Source organism: Asparagus officinalis, chromosome 8 (genome assembly GCF_001876935.1).
Source record: "Asparagus officinalis chromosome 8, Aspof.V1, whole genome shotgun sequence".
In the NCBI taxonomy this organism is placed as follows: domain Eukaryota; kingdom Viridiplantae; phylum Streptophyta; class Magnoliopsida; order Asparagales; family Asparagaceae; genus Asparagus; species Asparagus officinalis.
In genome coordinates this window covers 86,358,973-86,365,623 of record NC_033801.1, presented here as the reverse complement: position 1 = coordinate 86,365,623, position 6,651 = coordinate 86,358,973, and the positions used below count along the sequence as shown (strand labels likewise).

Below are 6,651 nucleotides of genomic sequence, written 5' to 3'. Positions count from 1 at the left end.
TGTCATGCATTTTCCTGAACCAAACTCTTCAGAGTAAACTAACAGTCTTATCATATGCTGCAACTAAGGACACCCAGCAGCCATTAGCTTGAACATCTGAAAGATCAAAATGCACTCATGCATGAACAAACTAAGCACCGATATAATATACGATGAACTCATTACAAGCACCGATGCATGAGTGCAACTTCGACTTGATATAATATAGATGAACTCATTACAAGCACCGATTCATGAACAAACTAAGCAAAGAAAATCAGCAAAGAAAATCAACAAACAAACGCATGAACAAATGTACCAGAACAAACAAATCCACAAACAGATACAGTCTCCAGTACGCAGGATACAACTCAGCAAAGAAAATCATGAAGATGGTGATGAGGAAAAATACCACTCAACTGGGCGTTAAATATTCTAAACCATAAATAACTTACAGGTTCCAAAACAAACAAATGCCTGCTCTTCAGCAGCAGATTCCCAAAACTTACAGGTTCTAAACCATAAATAACACACCGTAACAAATCAGATATGTCATGTTCAAATGACAACACATTAAACACACATTGTTCAAATAATATTAAACAGCTTCTCCAGCAGATTAAACACAAATCAGCTCTTCATTCTGCTCTTCATTCTGCAGATTAAATAATATCAAATGACAACACATTAAAGACAAATCAGCTCTTCATTCTGTAGCAGATTCTTTAGCAGCAGATTCTTCATTCTGCAGCAGATTCTTCAGATATGTCATGTTCAAATGCCAGCTCTTCAGCAGCAGATTCTTCATTCTACACAAATAACACCATTTGCATGTCACTTCTAAGTTTGTCAACTGTGGGAAAAGTCAGAGCATGTTCCAATCGTATATTGGACAAAGCTAAATGTGCTAATGATAGTAAAAGTCAATGCTAATTATTAGTTAAACAGCCAAATGTGCAGGTGCAGATATTCCCAATTAGACATTTCTTTTCATGATCTCTAGTTTTTGTTGCAAATAATGAACAATTATTCCCAATTATGATGAGCAGAAGCTTTCTCAAGCCTGGAATTAATATGACCAACTGATTTTCTAAAACTTAGAAGTGACATGATGTTGGAGAAAAAGTAGTGGTCAAAGGCCTGAGAGCCAATAATGCATTGTAAATTGCCATTACAAAGTTTACATAGGCTCTTTCTGAGTAGTCCAAGACCTTACACTGAACCCAGCTGCTTTAGCATAAGCATTGTAGAATGTCAAAACATCATCTATTGTGTCAAATTCTTGCCCCTTTTTTGGCCTCAACTCATCTGATACTTGAGGAGTATATATCAAATCATCATCGTCCAAGTTTACTTCATTAGCTTCAGTGTCCAAGTTTTCCATTTCTCACAACAAGGTTTTGTAATTGACCTTTAAAAAAATGGAGGCAAATATGAAACAGAAAATAATATGGGGAAAAAAGACTTAATTTTTCGACATTATAACCTAGTTCTTTTCTGATCGCATTTACTATAAATAATGTCATAGTAAATCTCATTTTGACATTCAATAGTAAGGTCAGTTCTTCTAATTGTTCCTTCCATCTATGCTTTAAACACATCTTATTGCTTTAAACACACCATATTGGAAGATCACCAACTAAAAAAACCGCACAAGCACAAACCAACCGCACAATATCTGGATAAAAAACAACTAACACTTAATCATATCGATTTTTTTCAGGCTATGATTGCAGACCACCCAATTTTCAGATCAACCCCAACTCTCAATATCATTGGTTTTTTGAACATAAAAATGAAAACCTCCAATAAATAAACTATACACTAATTGAAAAATGACAGAATTTTTGGGGCTTGATGGTTACCTGAGTTGGGGGATCTAGAGAACGAGCTCGATTGGGGTTCGTGGTGGAGAGGCGGAACTGGTTGATGGCCGATTGGAGTTGCGGTTGGAGCTCGTCGGAGTTGGTGAAGTCATCGGAGAAATCGGACTAGTGACGTCGTAGTTGTTTATAGAAACATGTTGTGGAGCTCGTCGGAGAAATCAAGTCGTTGGAGATGGCAGATTTGGGAGCTCGTCGGAGTTGGTTGATTTTGGGGCTTGATGGAGGAGGGATTGGGGCTTTTTTGGGGGAGAGAGAGAATCAGTCTTGTCACGAGAATTTGTATTAAGCAGCTGCTGTTACGCTGGCCTTTTTTCAAAAAAGCCCTCAATGCGTGGTCACGAGAACGTGTGGTCAGCGCAACTGCTTTGCTTTTTTTCAAAAAAACCCAAAAAGCCCTCAATGCGAACGAACAGGAGCCAGTGTCTGGATTCGGCACCGGAAAAACTTATACTAGATATATAACTATTAGCTATGCTATAGATATAGTAGTAGTACGAATACCATATTAATAATATATATATTATTAGTTATATAATTTTTTTAAAAAAATATGGTTATATAGTATATAACTAGTATGTCATAGATATAACTATTTAAGTAGTCATTAGTGCGGTTGTAATATAATATTGTACATAGAGGATGAGGAGAGAGAGAGAGAGAGATTAATGGTATCGCTTTCACTAGAGGGGATTTCCTTAGACGCCTCTAAAATCACGATGACTTTTGACAATTGGGATATCCGCTCCGTTGACTTGACTACATATTCTAAACCCAACAACCAGTTTGTGAACCCGGTCGTCGTATACCCTTCGCATCGAGCCATTGAATAACTCTATGTATTCAAAACCTTTAATGGACGGGTGAATGAGAGTAACTCAAACGATAGCTTCCCAATTGTGGTTATGGGTTTAAATAATAGGTATTTTCGATACAAAGGCTTTTAATAGATGGTTATTGAGCCAACTAGATTTTACGCTCTTCCTGCTTCAATCAAGTTGTCTTCCATTTTTAGGCTGTCGCTCATTTACCGAAGATTATGCAATTCACTGTCTATATCTACTTATTCTTGTTAAGACCAAATGTAAACATGAACCTCGGTAATTTTCCATTATATTATTACTATTGGACATATGCTCGAAGCTGGATGTGAATCTTATTACGAGCGAGTGTGTGCTTTCCATTAATCAAAGAGCCTCTTCGTACGTGCTGCATACCCTTTGATGAAGGCATTTGGGTAAATTTATCTACTTTTAGAGATTGTGTCAATTATTCGCTCCTATAACTATATAATTATAAACAATCCACATCATGATCGACCTCTTCTTTCGAACTACATAAAACTCTGTTCTTATGCGCATGTCATTAATCCTGAAATTTTTATTTGTAACAGTGACTTATCAAAAACAAATATTAGTAAGATGCTCGAATATTTAAAATAGAAAGAGATTCAGAAATCTTTCCCCAGTGCTTTTAATAACAACAAATAAATAGTAAGTTAAGTGATGTCCTACAAGTGATTTGGCTACCAACAAATAAAATTTGTAATTGAATAGGAGGGTGCAGATTGAGTCATGTCCTAAGGGATTTAACCTATTCAGGGTTTAGGAACATAAGATGAAATTTGTGCAATTTGATTGCTTATATTAGCGTAATTAGTCTCTTCAGTGAGTATAGAGGAGACCTGAGTTCGAATTTGTATTTAGTGAGAATTTCCGTATGAGGAGGAGAGAAATATAGTGGACTAGTGTGAAACAACTAGATACTGATATTCATGTCTGGTTCTATGTTTAGAGTGTCTCGTGCCATTCCTTCAGATCCTATCTCAACATCAAACATTAGACCCGTCCATATTTTCACCCATTGATATTATCTAATCGCAATCATCTGATATTTCGGCATTGACGAAAATAGATGGATGAACTGTCAGCGGGGAATCTAACTTTATTGGGCACCTCTTTTTCACTAAAAGAACAGAACACTTAGTTTGGCTTACATAAAGCAATGCAAACACGCTAGATATTCTACCGGCCGTAAAATGTAAATACTTATATCTTCCTCCACAAATCAAAATAATTTATCTTCAAATCTTCTCAACAAAAAACATGTAAGACAGAAAAGAACTACGAACCATCGAATTTTTTTTCCTCATGGCTTCTTTGGGTGCAACGGAAAGCTTTCATATGATAAAAAACATCAATTCTTCAACTCTAATGAGGTATCCTGTAGTCACTTCGTACAAATTTAGCGGCATACTTCCAAATCTATTCTACCATCAAGCTCAATTAAGTAATTAAAATCAAGGTCTGAAGAAATGTATGAAGATTACAAATGCACAAACCCTAGACCAAATGCTCAATCTCATAACATAAACGCATCGGGAAAAAAAAATCGAAAGACACCCAGGACAGAGAAATCACAGAAAACAGGAACGCGAGAGGGGGCGCGGAGCAAGAGGGGGGGGCGGGGTATGGAGGACCTGAGGTGGGATCGACGAGAAACGAGGCTTACTGCCGTTAACCTAAATATTAGTTACGTTATGATACGATATAGATATGATATTATAGTTACTCATAACACCACCACCACACACACACACACAAAACACAAACACACAAGTATATACTACTATATAGTAACGAGGGTTTTTAAAGTAGGTATTGTATATATATATTCCTCATATATATATTATATATATATATCTATACTGTATAAATTTATATAGTATGTGTATCGCTACTAGATTATAATATAATTATATAATACTAGATATAGATATATATACACACACACACACACCACACACACACAATCACACAACATATACTATCTATGTACTATACGATAATATATAACGATATTATATATATATAGTAATATTATATCTATATAGATATTACTTATATATAAACGATTATATATACGCTATAATTTATAACACTACAGTATATAGTTATAATAATAGGTATACTGATCTCGGTCAGCGAGACAACATTTACTATCTCGCACGCGAGACAGCTTTGAGATGGTTAAAAGTTACTAAAGTAACTGCCACACACGTGTACATTAACTGTCAAAGAACATGGGAAACATCGTGGGTGAGAATCACGTGGATAACTGCCAAAATAATAGAGTTTGAAACATGTGAAGGCAGTTACAGTAGAAACTGCCAGACAGTTAGATTTTCCGAGACAGTCTTTACTGTCTCGGAGACAACAAACACTGTCTCGGCCGCCGAGACAGTAAACGCTGTCTCGCAACCTTAACTTCTTCACATGATTGTATTTTTCAGTAAAAGTGTCCCAGAGGCTATAAATACCCCCTAGGGTCATTACTAAGCAGAATCGAGCAAATTGGAGCAGAGAGGAGCATAGAGAGTAGACAAAACGGTAAAACTTGAGTTCTTTGTGTGATTCCTTGAGATTCGAGCTTTGACTTGATCTTAAGAAGAGTGATTGTCTTACTTTGATAAGATATTTACTAATTTTCATTCTTGCTTCTAAACGAAGAAAGGATATAAAAAGACCCTCACGATCTGTAAATCGGTGGTCCACGAGCCAAAGCACTCCCGGTACAGGCAAAGTCCCACAAAACAGGAGTCGATAAACGATTTCTGTGTTATTTTCTAAGAAAGTTGTAATTTGTTTATTTTTTTTCATTGTAACTCATTGTAAACGACTGAAGTTTAATGGCATCGACAATGAAAACGACTTTCGACGAAAAAAACTGGTTTCTAAGAAAGTTGTAATTTGTTTATTTTTTTTCATTGTAACTCATTGTAAACGACTGAAGTTTAATGGCATCGACAATGAAAACGACTTTCGACGAAAAAAACTGGTGATGAAGACGACGAGTGAAAACTCTTGCCCAATTGTGGCTAAGGATGCCGCTCGCACTATGTCTGCTCCAAATGACCCTTCCCTAATTAAAGGGTCGTTGAACCAAAGCTCGCCGATACTGACAAAGAGAGCTCGTCAGAGACAACGTCAGCGCCGTGCTCGTCAATTGGTCAAGGCCTTAGAACAAACCGACGGGGTTTACTACCATGCGGACCTAGAGTCGAGGAAGCATAGAGTGATTCAGTTACCTCAACGGCAAACTAATCACATTTCTGTACAGCTCACAACGGAAGAATGAACTCTCGTCAAGAGGGCTCGTTCGACCCTCAAAGAGCGTATACAAAAGTGTCAGGCAAAGACTGCTCGCGCTCGTGCCCTTCATCAACAGATGCAAGAAAGGAAGAAAGAAATAGTGTCTGAAGAGCCACCAAAGAACCATAAAGTTTGGATTCCGAAGACGCTGCAAACATCCATTCCGGGTCCGTCTACTGCATCACCAGTAAAACCCTGGGTCAGTCCCGACCTATCGAAATTTAAAGTCACAATGGCAGATCGTCTCGGTCCTTTGGCTAACAATCGAGGCAAATCCTTAATTAAAGAACATTCGGATCCAACAAATAAACCTTTAATGGTTTCCTATACAGGGGGTCGTAAATACCCTCCTGTCAGAACTGCCCAAGTCCAAAGCGAGAAAATACCAATTCATTCTCGTTTAGGACCAATGAAGACTCCGTACCCGCAAAAGGATGGATTTAAGAATTTAACCTTGGATCACCCAGAGGCGACGACTAGTCGTCCTGTGCATGTTAACAAGGTTAAAAAACAAAAGATAGGTTGCTCAAATCACAATAACGATGAGCTGTACTATCAAAATAATAATTCAAGAAAAAGAATTGTCCGAGAAGATGAGTCTCACTGCTCCTGCGAGAGGCTTATTAAGGCAGTATTGA

The 6,651-nt window shown here is 37.3% G+C and overlaps 1 long non-coding RNA gene across 1 annotated transcript; it reads right to left on the bottom strand.

The window, feature by feature from the left end:
• Positions 373-2,137, bottom strand: LOC109822911. Its single transcript, XR_002242309.1, has 2 exons — positions 1,845-2,137; positions 373-788 (listed from the first exon to the last, which is right to left on the bottom strand). It is a non-coding gene; the product is annotated as an uncharacterized LOC109822911 (long non-coding RNA).